The 12,702-nt window shown below is 43.6% G+C and overlaps 1 long non-coding RNA gene across 3 annotated transcripts in view; it reads left to right on the forward strand.

Moving 5' to 3' along the window:
* Positions 1 to 639, forward strand: part of LOC138265660 (uncharacterized) — a 138,974-nt gene extending 138,335 nt beyond the window's left edge. For all 3 annotated transcript variants that reach the window (XR_011199396.1, XR_011199398.1, XR_011199399.1), the window contains one exon: positions 230 to 639. This is a non-coding gene — a long non-coding RNA (uncharacterized lncRNA). The remainder of the gene's footprint in view (positions 1 to 229) is intronic.
* The last annotated feature ends 12,063 nt before the right edge of the window (positions 640 to 12,702 follow it).

A 12,702-nucleotide genomic window follows, 5' to 3' on the forward strand; every position in this document is an offset into this window, starting at 1 on the left:
TGTTTTCAGAACATTTGATTGTAAACCTGTACATACTGCAACTTCTGTAGTGATTAATATGCTTTAAAAAAGCATAATAGAAGCCTCCGTTCTTGACATAAAATGGAGATTTTCCTAGTAATTTATGACGGAAAGTCATAATTTTATTAAAGACACGGAGGCGAGTATTATCCTGCCTCGAGTGGGACAAATTTTTTCCTAATATTTTGTCCTTTTCCCTCCCTCACAGCAACTTCCGCAACATCTCAACCAGCTACCTGATCGGACCCTGGTTATAAAGGCTCATACGCTCCTTCTGAACTCCAGGCTTCATTACAGCGGAATTCCCCGAACGTCTCCCGACTTTCTCCTCGTCTCTTCTTTTGCCTACACTTTCTTCAGGAACTTTGTTCTTTGATCCTGGCAGTTGCAATCGTTTTGACTATTTTTCCATTGTTTTCACACATAGACTAAACCCTCGCATCAAGAAAGAGGGCTGGTCGCAGTCAAGCTTAGTGGTTACGTAGCACAGTGTATAGTGATTGGTGCATCTGTTCCTTTCTGTTCTTCTCCCATTGGCTTTTAGACTGTTAAGCCCCATGGGAGTTGTAGTTTTCTTGACTGCTGCTATTTAAAATAAAGCAAGTTAGAGAAGCATAATACTCGCCTCCGTGTCTTTAATAAAATTAAGACTTTCCGTCATAAAATACTAGGAAAATCTACATTGCACATCATTTGTTTGCCAGGAATAATGGTGACATTTGGCTGCTAGGTATGTACTGTAAATACATAATATGACAGTATGTGAATCTGGCACATGGTATTATGGAGAATGTCACATTTCATACTTCCCTTCTCCATGAGGTCCCTCATACGCATTTATCAGTGAAATGTATTTATTTTGGTTTGGGCAATGACTGTACATTTAACTAATTTCCTTTTTGCAGGCAGTGCTGTTGTTTGCTATCTTTGCCTGTATCCTGCCTGTGCAGATCATACACAAGCTTCAAGATGTTATAAGAAGCTGTTTAGTGATCGAAGAGAGGACTCACACAGAATGACCAACAGGTTTTACTATGGTCTTTAGAGGTGTAGTGAACTTTGGGATGTATACGCATAGGAATATATTTGTATTATATTGATGAGTGAGTTCTGAAAATTAACCTTAAGAGAAGAATAAGCTCAAGAACTGTAATGGCATACCAGAGACATTAGTGTTTTAGACACCACACATGTATGAGATGTAACATATGTTGTTTTTGTGATCTTGGAGATGATTCTGAGATCCTGAATAAGGTTGTTTATAAATTAAGATGATCCTATCGAAACGTGAGCCAATGTTTTCTTTTCAAAAGTTCACTGTTTAATCAAGCACATGAAGAACAAGATTTTGGACAAGATTTATTCTGAACTCTGAGGTTTGTTCTGCCGAACAGGAACTTGTTTTTATGGTCAAACCTACAAGTGCATGCACCAGCGAGACTCTTTTGTGTTCAGTAAAGGGGTTGGAGCCTGCCTGTTGCTTACCATTTGTTGGCTTGCATGGCATGCTTCTTTACAGCCTCGTAGTTCGTCATTGCTGGACAAGCATAATTTTCGTTCCTCTGTGTGGAGCAGGGACCAAGCACAGATTAATTCAGCTTAATAAGTGCCCGTTCGCTGCTCCTGGTGTGATTGTACTATTTTGTTCTTTTTATATTCTAGTACCTTGTGAACAGAAGGCTTGTAACTGGCAAAAACGTTCCCAGCAAGACAAACAAAATTGCAAAGTTTTATTTTTTTTATAGCTAACTTTCTTTTATTTTGCGAAGTCGGCTTTTCTCACTTTCGACTCATGTTTTCTTATGTTCTGTTGTTGCTTGTGGGCGCTCTTCTCAAAAGATGATGATTATGTTTGAAATATTGCAAAGAAACATCATTTCTTTATTATGTGTACATTCTGAAATTATGCTTTAACACATAATCGTGCGGTAAACCCCCAATCCACCCACTCCCATCAGACCCACGAAAGTCCACACCAATCCACCCCACTTTATTACACACCAATCTACCCCACCCCACCCCATTCCATACCACTCACCCCAATTCAAACCACACCAACCCATGCCACTCCAATCTGCCCCACTCCAAATCAAAACAATTTGCCCCAGGTCATCTTAATCTGTCCTACTCTAATTTACCTCAATCAAAAACAGTGTGCCCCACATCAATCTGCTGCACTCCAATCCAAAGCAATCTCCCCCAACCAAATCTGCCCACACTGCAATATAAAACAACCCACCCCACTCCAATCCAAAGCAATCTTCCTCACTCCAGTCTTCCCCACTCCAATCCAAAACAATCTGCCCCACCTCATTCTGCCCACTCCAGTCTGCCCCACTCCAATCCAAAACAATCTGTCTCACTCCACCCTCCCCTCCAATATGCCCAACTGCAATCCAACTCACCCCACTACATCCAACCCATCTTACTCCAACCCAATCCACCCCACTCAAATCCATCCCACTCAAATCAAATCCCCCACTACATCCAACCCATCCTACTCTAACCCAATCCACCCCACTACATCCAACCCATCCTACTCTAACCCAATCCACCCCACTCCAATCAAATCCATCCCATCCCACTCCAACACAATCCACCCCACTTCAATCCAGACCACAATTCAATCCACTCCAATCCACCCCACCCCAATCTAATATGCCCACTCAATCACCCACTCTAATCCAAAACAATCTGCACCACTCTATAACAACCTTCACCTCTCCAATCCAAAACAATATGCCCCACTCCCATCTACCTCACTCCAATCCAAAACGATTTGCACCACTCCCATCCAAAACGATTTGCACCACTCCCATCCAAAACAATCAGCTCCACTCTGTCCCAATCCAAAGCAATCTACCCCACTGCAATCTGCTGTACTCAAGTCCAAAAGTGTGCCCCACTGCAGTTCAAAACAATCTGTCCCACTCCAGTCCACCTCACTTGAATCTTACCCACTTAAAAAAAAAATATTTTATTGATACATCCAACCCAATACAACATATTCCACTCAAAACGCGAATTTTCACAGTAACGTACTCATATTACTGTCGCATGAAGCAGTTACATCACATTCGCCTACATCCCCACCAGCTCTGTGCCCACATCTTAGACTTTAGTGGCTCCTCTCAATTTACCTACACATCTCCAGTATCTTGTGTCTTAAAGAAGGTACCCTAGGTTTGACCAAACTTCTTAAGCCCACCAGTTCTTATGGCGTACTTCCACTCCTGCATCCTCACCAGAGCCATTTTGTTTCAGCATTCTTGCACAGCTGGAATCAGCATTGAGTACCAATTTTTCAATAAAAGAGATCGAGCAACCGCTGTGACAACAAAAACTAGTTTTACCCATCTAGGGGAAAGTTGTACCTCAGGGTATTTAATCCAGGATCAGAAGCCAGATGCTAGGAACTATTTTGATCTGCAAAATCATATTCAGAAACTTGACGATTTTCCCCCAGAATTATTGGACATATTGGCAAGTGCCAATCACGTGCCTCAAGTTAACTGTACCATCCTTTTGATAACAGAAACAGTGAACTGGATAGCTGGGATTAATTCACAACCGAGCTTGCGGGATACGGTAGAGTAACCATTTAGTAAAATATGGCATTTAATGCCAGTTAGCTCATTTTAGTGCCTCAAAATTGAATAGATTCACTGTCTCACAGCTGTCTTTGAATAGAATCAGATTTTTGCCCTGCTCCCATTTCCTAGCGGCTTTAACCCAGAGATTAGAGCTTTTCCGATCCCCAGGTAAACTTTCCTATTCCCCCATGCGCTCGTTCCCCCCAGGACCTGTCAATTCTTCCACTATCTCCAGGATATCTAGAATCTGATCTATGTCTAAATCCTCACAACTATGGAGCAAGTTCCTACAAGACCCCAGCAGCAAAAAATTGTTTAATAGCCATCTATTGTGACAACCAAGCCCTGTGATATCATGTGTTCCATCTTTCACAACTCCCATACTACATCAATGCTTCCCAAATTGGATATTCTTACTGAGCTAGAGTCTCCTTCCCGTTTTCCTCCCCCCCTTACGTGGCCAACACCTGCCCCCCCCCCACCCCAGGTGACTATATGACAACATATAGGGGGTCATTATGACCCCGGTGGTCAGCGTGAATATGGAGGAAAGTACTGCCAACAGGCTGGTGGTACTTTTCTCCATATTAAGACATTGGCAGTTTGGCTAAAGCCAAGCCGCCAATGTACCACCCCGAACGCCACAGCGGTAACAACTGCCGGGCTGGAGACTTCAGTCTCCAGCCGGCAGCCATCACTTGCCCGCCTGCGGGATTATGACCCAGCCTACTGCCATGGTTTTCATGTCAACCTTACCTCCACGAAAACCATGGCGGTAGGCACTATCCATAACAGGGAATCCCTTCCCTGTCACTGATAGTGGTTTTTCCCCACCCCCTCCCTGGACCCCCCCACTACATACATGCACACTCATACCCACATTCATCCACACATGCATACATCCATTCACACACACATCCACCCACACTGACATACATACATACAAACACACATTCACACAACATACATACACACATTTACACAACATACACGCACTCATACATCCAAACATGCACACACATACAACACGCATCACACACCCGCAGACACGCACGGACATACATACACACCCAGAACACCCCCTTCCCCTGTCAGAGCACCCCCACTTACCTGATGTCAGGGGGTCATCCGCCAAGAGATGGGACGGGCGCTGCTGCCAGAAGCAGAGTCTGCCAGCAGAACACGCCAGGCCGTATCATGGGTCATGATACGGTCTGCAGCGATCTACTGGCATGGCGCTGCTGCTGACAACGGTGCCACCTTACCGACATCCACCAGCATGACCACAGCCGGATTTCTGCAAACCTTGCAGAAATCTAGCTGTGGTCATAATAGGGCGGATGGCTGGTAGCCGCGGCGATGGTCTTTTGGCAGCTGTCACCACGGCAGTAGGTGTTTACCGCCGGAGTTGTAATGTGCCCCATAGTCATCAAAGGCTACATGTATCAATGTTTTTTTTGTTTTTTGCGACTCGCAATTTGCGAATCACAAAACCGTATGTAGGATAGAGTCCTTGAAACAATTCGCGACTCGCAAGGGGGGGGGGGTCGCAAATGCCCACCTCATGATTATTTATGAGGTAGGTCGCAATTTGCGACCCCCTTGGGAATGGCAGCCCTCACAGGGAAGGTGGCCTGCTAGAGACAGCAGACCACCATGTCTGTGACTGCTTTTAAATAGAGCAGTTTTTTAAATGTAATGCAGCCCCTTTTCCTTAAAGGAAAACAAGATGGATTACAAAAACAAAAACTGAAACGTTTTTGTTTCTTTTTTTTTTTTTTTTTTTTAGGAGCAGGTAGGACCACTGCCTGCTCTGATTTTTTTTTTTCAGTGGCATTCACAAAGTGGAAGGGGTCGCATGGGGACCCCTTCCCGTTTGCGAATGTATTAGCAGCAGTGTGACACTGGTGCTAAATGCGATTGTTTTGCGACCGCATTCATGGGCACAAAACAATCATACATGGGACTGCGAGTCGCAATTAGGAAGGGAACAACCCCCTTCCTAATTGCGAGTCACAATCCTGTTTTGTGATTCGGTAAAAAGATCGCCGAATCGCAAAACTAGGTTTGTGCATCGGGAACTGCATTTTGCACGTCGCAAACAGCCAAATTCGCTGTTTGCGATGTGCAAAATCATTCCTACATGTGGCCCTAAGTGCGCTGTGCTCTGTGTAATACTCGAAAAGTTTCAGTAGAACTCATCCCACTAAATGCTGTCCTCCTCAACCCACTCCCTCCATGTTACATATAGAGTGCAACAAAGATTTAGCCGCATCCACTGTATGGACTATGTTTGACCAGCCCTTAAAAAAGACTTGGCTTTGATTGCTGGACGAGCCCAGCCAGAGCACCTGCTTTTTGAAATGGCAGAATCATTCCCTTCAGTTCCCTCTTCCTTCGTGCAGTGGCAGCTGACATGTCTGAAAAAAATTAAAGGTGTAATCACCAGGGATTTGGTGTACTCTGCTCTTAATCGCCTGATGTAAAATGCGTTCTTTGATACGAAAATCACCAAAGTTCACCAGTACTGTTGGAGGGTATTTAGCATTAGGTAGTTGCACTGCCAGTATGCAATGAGCTTGCATAATGGAAAGATTCTAGTGGCTGTCCACCAGTTCCAGGAGTACATGTTGCTTAATAAGGTCTGTAATCAATTCTATGAACCTTAAATTCAATCTACGTGAATAGTTCTCTGCGTCTCCCATCCAGATCTGCTTGACATTTGGAGATTGCAGGCACCAGGTGCACTCGACCATTTCCTAAATCTGAAACTCGCTGTTGTAACTCCATGATACGGGAGTTAAGTTGCGGGATGTTAGCATTTATCAAGTTTAGCTGTGCCTCCATTTTGTCATTCGCTTCCGTTTATGAAATTTTTATGAACTTAATCTCATTTAATATTTGAAGGAGCAGGGGTTCTGAATGAATGCAGCTTCCTCCTTCAACTCGCTCCTCCTGCTGCTGTGAGTCTGCATGTTGTCTCCTTCCCCGGCTGACTGGTCCTGGGGCTCCATATGGCTCTCGGAGCTCATGGAGGGACTAGTGACACTTGCCTCCCTAACTGTACGTATATCTGAGCTGTGCTGAATGGAAGGAGAGAGGTTGTCTTTTGCAGGGACTGAAGTAGGGCTGGGGTCCCGTAAAGATCTCCTTCATTCCCTTGCCAGCCCCACCGCCGAATAGGGGGTATAGCTGCTTCAGGCCACCACCCTCCTCAAGATCGCCACTGTCCAATACTTGGCTTGTTCCTGGTTTTCAGCTGATTACATAAATCGAACTTATCAGGATTGTCTTACATTCCTTGCTCTTCGTCTGCTGTTCCAATGGACCCTCTTTCTAATGCAGCATTCTCAAAGGGGTTTGACTGAGCTGGGTCGATCGAACATGGGACCAAGATCTAGAGCCATTGACCACCGTCTGTTGAGGCCCGCTTGTATTCAGGCTTAACTAAGTGTTTGCCATCTCATCTGAGGGTACAGGGTGCTTGCTTTATTTTTTTAAATACTCCGCGCTGACCTAAGAGTTTTTAGTGATGAATGGCCCTTACTCTGAAGGTCTCGGGAGAACACCGCATTGCTGGCAGGAGATGGCTCCCAGTACTCAAGAACCTCCTCTGAGTAGTCGGAGACACCTGTGAACCACAAGCCACACCTGTGGCTACACCAGTTACTTCAGTGACTCCCTACCGTGCTCCAAAAGCCTAGCAGGGAGACCTAGCAACCCCCCCACTAGGAAAGGTGTTCTTCACCATGTTTGCAGCTTTTTATTTTATTGTTTTGAAGGCATGGGGTGATTCCTGTATATCCCTTGTGGCCCCCAGGGGCACTCCTACCAAAGACCACCTCCACCTTCCCCCCTTCCCCCTCGCTTAAGCGGCATTCCCTGTGCATCACATCATCATCCCTTCTCCTTCATGTCCTGTTTTGTTTATACAGTTTTTTGGGGTTATTTTGGAGGGGGGGTTGTGTCTCTCCCTCACCATGCATCGTAACTGGGAGGGTTCTGCTCCTCCTGTGGCCCCCGAGAATGCACCTGCCGAGGGCCGTTTCTGCCTCTCCCCAACTCTCCTCTCTGTGCCTTCATCTTGTAGAAGCCTAATTATTCAGCACCCATCCAGGATACAAACGACCGTTAGCCAGCTCTTCTAGGTAAACATAAAGAATTTATTAGAGATAGAATAGAAAGACATGTACATGGAGGATTCTCTGTACTAGTTGTACACGAACAGCCTAATTAAAGGAAGTAATACACAATCTTTTATAGTATTAAACCACAAACATTGACGTATGATTATTTCTCCATTATGGCTGACATCACGTACTCAGACAGATACTTTCCAGAAGGGATATTGCTTCAGTTAGCATGCAATGACGGTGATATTTCATGGTGGCTGTTCAGAGAGCAAGCCTTGCAACATAATGCGTTCCAGCAGTAGCGAATTACATTTGTAGGCCTCTTTACTTAATGATAGGCCTGTGCAGAGATTGTCATTGTGTATCACAGGGGCCACTAGGCATAGCATACCTAAGAACTGTAAAATGCGATTCCACATTCCGCCCTCTGATACTCAATGACAAATCTAAGGGTCATGGTGTATTGCTCTCATTCCTACCTCTTGCTCGTCCCTGTTGTCATCCTTATATCTTTTTCTTCATTTAATGTGTGTGTGTTTCTGGTGACAGTTTTTTTTTTTTTCTTTCAAGAGTGGGGCCAGGAAGGATGGGCAAACTGGTATGAGCACACATAGCGTTATCAGTGCCACAATCCTATCACTAGTACCTCTACCAACCAGGTACCCCAACCCCTGAACCATGCTGCTATTCCATTCAGCATTCCTCCAACATCTGTCCCATCTGCCACTTTCCCAGCTCCTTCTTCTACCTTTTTTATGTCCTCTATTTCCTTTCTTATATTCCCATTGTCATCCGGTGTATACACGCAGCATTCCTGATGGATCACGGCACCGACCCCTCCCTCTTTTGCCAGGATGGTGTCTAGCGCAAGCCTATTCTGGATTACAAGTGCCCTCATGTCTGTGAGTTCCTCAGTGATGTTCCCTAAGGCTGCTGCGGTGTTGCTGGCTAGCCCTTCCACTAATTCGGCCAATCTGTGAATTTCATATTGTGAGTGTGCTATCTCTAATGGCATCACTATGATCCCCTCTATTGCTATTACCTCATCCACCCACGTTGGTGTCCTCTTCCTGCGCACCCCGCCAAGTGTTCTCTTTTCTCCCTCTTCTGTAATTCTGTTCTATGCGCCATTTTTGGTAGCACGAATGCTAGGTAGCAGGTACCTTGCCATCCTGCTGGCAATTTAAAAAATGCAGATGTCCCACATATAATAAATATTCCTTTGGGAGGTGTCAGGCCTATGGACAAGCCTGTTGTGTCATTTCTTTTGTAGTCCAGGCTCAATGTTGTATTGCAAATACTATGTCCCACATCAGTTCCGTTTTTGCTAGTGTCTGCGTTACCTCTGGAGTATTTGAAACACCATGGTGCCTTTATTTATGTATCTATGGCCAGGCATGGTATTCGTTGTTCTGAGCCATGATCCCTTTCAGTGTAACCCTTCCCCCTTTCTGTTGTAAATGCATTCAATAAATTCTCTTCTCCTTTCTTCTTATCTAATCTCCTACACTTCTTTCTTCTCCTTCTATCTTCTTCCTTCAATTTATTTTACACTCTTTCTACCAATTTGTCTTGCATATCTCCTACATAAGGTTCGTCTTCCAAACCATAGTCATCCCTTTTTCTCCTCATCACCCATGTTTTTATTTCTCCTATGTTTATTTTTTCTCTTATTCTCTCCTTTTCTCTTTTCCTTGTTCTCATTTCTTTTAAATTTCCCCCTAACATATTATCTAATATGTTACATGCCACAAATTCTGTGAGGGGCATCTGAGTGTAATCTCTTTTCTCCTGGCTCGTGGTAGGAAGGTGGGTACAGATATAACAATCAGACACATTTGCTAGTTCTTTGTACATTGATACCGTTTGCACAAATGTATTGTCCTTATAATCTTCTCTATCTTCTTTCCATTTTGTATATTCCACCCATTTTGTTTTATCCTCCACCTTCTCATGTTGTTTTGAGTTATTGTTGTTCTCAACACCGGTTGATCCTTCACCTTGGCCACTTTTGGGGATGTAGTATTCCCGGTCGAGCCATAGAATATGTATGTTGTCTTTATATACTATCAGGATCGTTGTTATTATTATAGCTGCTACCGGGGTGAGTAATGCTGTGACCACAGGCCACTTCTTCTTCTCCTTTTTCTTACGTTGTAATCTGAAATCCATGTTGCCGTATATAGGGTGTGGTCGAATGTGGCTAGCACTTGAAACCAGATCTATTGGTATGTAACCTTTGGTACCTCCTTATTCCTGTAGGAGTGTCACACGAGTAGTCTATTCCTTTGGTATATTTTCGGGGTGACATCGAATGCTATTTGACACTTGTAGTTATGCAGAGTATAAAGGGATGAATCCCAATGTCCAGTTCTTAGGGAGTTGGGTGCGATAGTCCACTGACCCGAGGGATGGCCCTTTTGTCCTATTTTTGCTATATTCCTAATTGGAAGAGGCACCTCCCAATGGGGCTACAAGCCGCTCCGATCCTAGAGACCGGCTGCTTCCATAGGACTACTGGGATCTGTACCTCTTGGTGCACATTTTTCTAGCGGCCTTTTACTATTCTGTTCGTTTATATCCTGATGTCTTTAATACTTAAGTGGCCTTGCTTGACTCTCTGACTCCTGTGGAGAGTACCACGAGCAGTTCTGAAAGAATATCCTGATGTCTTGAAGGACCCGCTTGCACCCTCCGACTCCTGTGGGGCTGCAGCACAAGCAGTCCAAGAACAATGTTCTGGTATACTGGGGAACCCGCTCACACTCTCCGACTCCTGTGGGAGTGTAGCACAAGCAGTTCCGTCAGTGTTGGCTTGTGGCGCTTGTTGAACGAAGGTTGTACCGCTGTGGTGAAGGTGGCATTACTCTCATCGGCAACTTTGTTGGCAGCTGGTCGTCCTTTGGTCCAGCGGCCTTCTTGGTGTGTGAGGTATGGACCCAGGATGTGATGCCCTCACACTTGACTGCTGTGGCTGTTGTCAACAGTACTTGGTGTGGTCCCTTCCACCGTGGTTGAAGGCAGTGATGTCTGGTGTGGCCTTTACCCACACCCAGTCTCCAGGATGCAGTCGTGTTCCGGTGGTGTACCTTCTTGGTGTAATAGCTGTGGATCCAGGAGGTCAGTCCCTCCTACTTTTAAGGTGACCAAAGCCCAATCTCTCTGTTGGAGATCATGTCCAGATAGTATTGTCCAGCCAGGAAGGGCCTGCAGCACCTAATGCTGAAGGTAATGCAAACTGCTGTCAAAATGTCTTCTCAGATAATAACTTCTCAGCACCAGACATGTTCATAGGCCAGTCAAACAGTATCTCAGTCGGTGCTCAGTTTGACAACTTTGTCAAGGGTGCCTCTCTTGACCAATGAAGCAAGCGATAGTGCATCAATCTAGAACCGCTCAGCATATGCACAAAATCTTATAAAGGGACATATCTGACTGGTTTATGGGGTAACTAGTACACTCCTAAACTGAAATCAACACTCAAAAAATAACTAACAATTACACTCAGTAACAGTGGAATATTCACACAAACTATTTCACCAAACAAATGGTGATCCAAAGGTCAGGAAAAAACACATGTTACACTGGTATACAGCCAGTATTTTTGGAACATAGCATTGTATCCTATTATTTTATTTCAACACACAGAATATCTGCATCAATGCTGGCAGGGTTGGGACTTTGCAGGCATCACCACCATCAGAAGTCACTTCCCCTTTCTCGTACAATTGTGATGTTCTGAAATGCAGATGTTCATTTAAGATATTATATTTATTTTATTTATTTATATTTGGCACTCTCATCATCAGAAAATATTACTAATAGCTGTATTGCAGTACTACATAGCACATCCTAAGGTAGTAATAACTATCCTAATATAGGTATGTTCAATACCCAAAAACAGTTTGGAGAATATTTAGTTGCAATCTACCAACACATGAAGGCAATCCATGTCACTGTGCACATTAAGATGTACCACGGAAGACTCCCATTAATTATGAAAACATAAAACGTAACAGACAGACGGATACAGAAACCACATCTTCCCGTCCATGTTCTGAAACCTAGGAAAAAACACGGATAGAAAAATACTCCTCCTGATGCCAACTATATGCACACATATATATATATATATACGTAGATACATCCTGCGTCCAGGGTGTATATAAAAAAAAAATCCTATAAACTTTAAAATTAACTGTAACATTCAGATGTACATTTATTTATTCTACACCTCTACTTTGTCCGTCATGGTGACATATCGCAACAATCCGTGGCTTTGCCCTTGGAGCCATGCCCAGAGTCTGTGGTTTTCAGAAATGGGGAAGGTAATCTTAACTGCCACAATTTAATACAGGGACCTCGCAGATAAATGCATAAAATAAAATACAATAAAAATAAAATACATTTGTGACAAATGTGTTGCATTTTTACCCATTCATTGCCCTTTTGACACCCTGGTTGCACTCACATGACTTCAACATACTACATGTACTGCAGATGTTTAAACATCCACTTGTGTTATTTTCTTTTAGCCTCTTATTAAGTGAAATCGATCAGTCACTAACACGTCATGTGTAATTATTATTACTGCACTAATGTTTATTTTAGATATCAATACACCTTAGTAGAAGTTTGTTATCACATAACTAACTCACTCTACATCCCAACAAGAACCCAAATTTTTATATGTCTATTATTTCCTTATATTATTTACAATTCAGCACATAGTAACTTCTGTTAATTTCTATATCTCTTCTGTCATTGAACATGACTAAATTATTAGATTGTACTCTATAGAGCTATGAAGAAATACACAACCAGGGGTATGGAATTACCGTAAACAAATGCCAAGCACAATTCTTCCAGAATGCTCTCTCATCAGATGCAAATATCTGCAGAAGCTCGAAAGCAAAATTTGCTTTCAAAATATCTTCACAAACAATGTAACTAGG

This window comes from Pleurodeles waltl, chromosome 11 (assembly GCF_031143425.1).
Source record: "Pleurodeles waltl isolate 20211129_DDA chromosome 11, aPleWal1.hap1.20221129, whole genome shotgun sequence".
NCBI lineage: Eukaryota > Metazoa > Chordata > Amphibia > Caudata > Salamandridae > Pleurodeles > Pleurodeles waltl.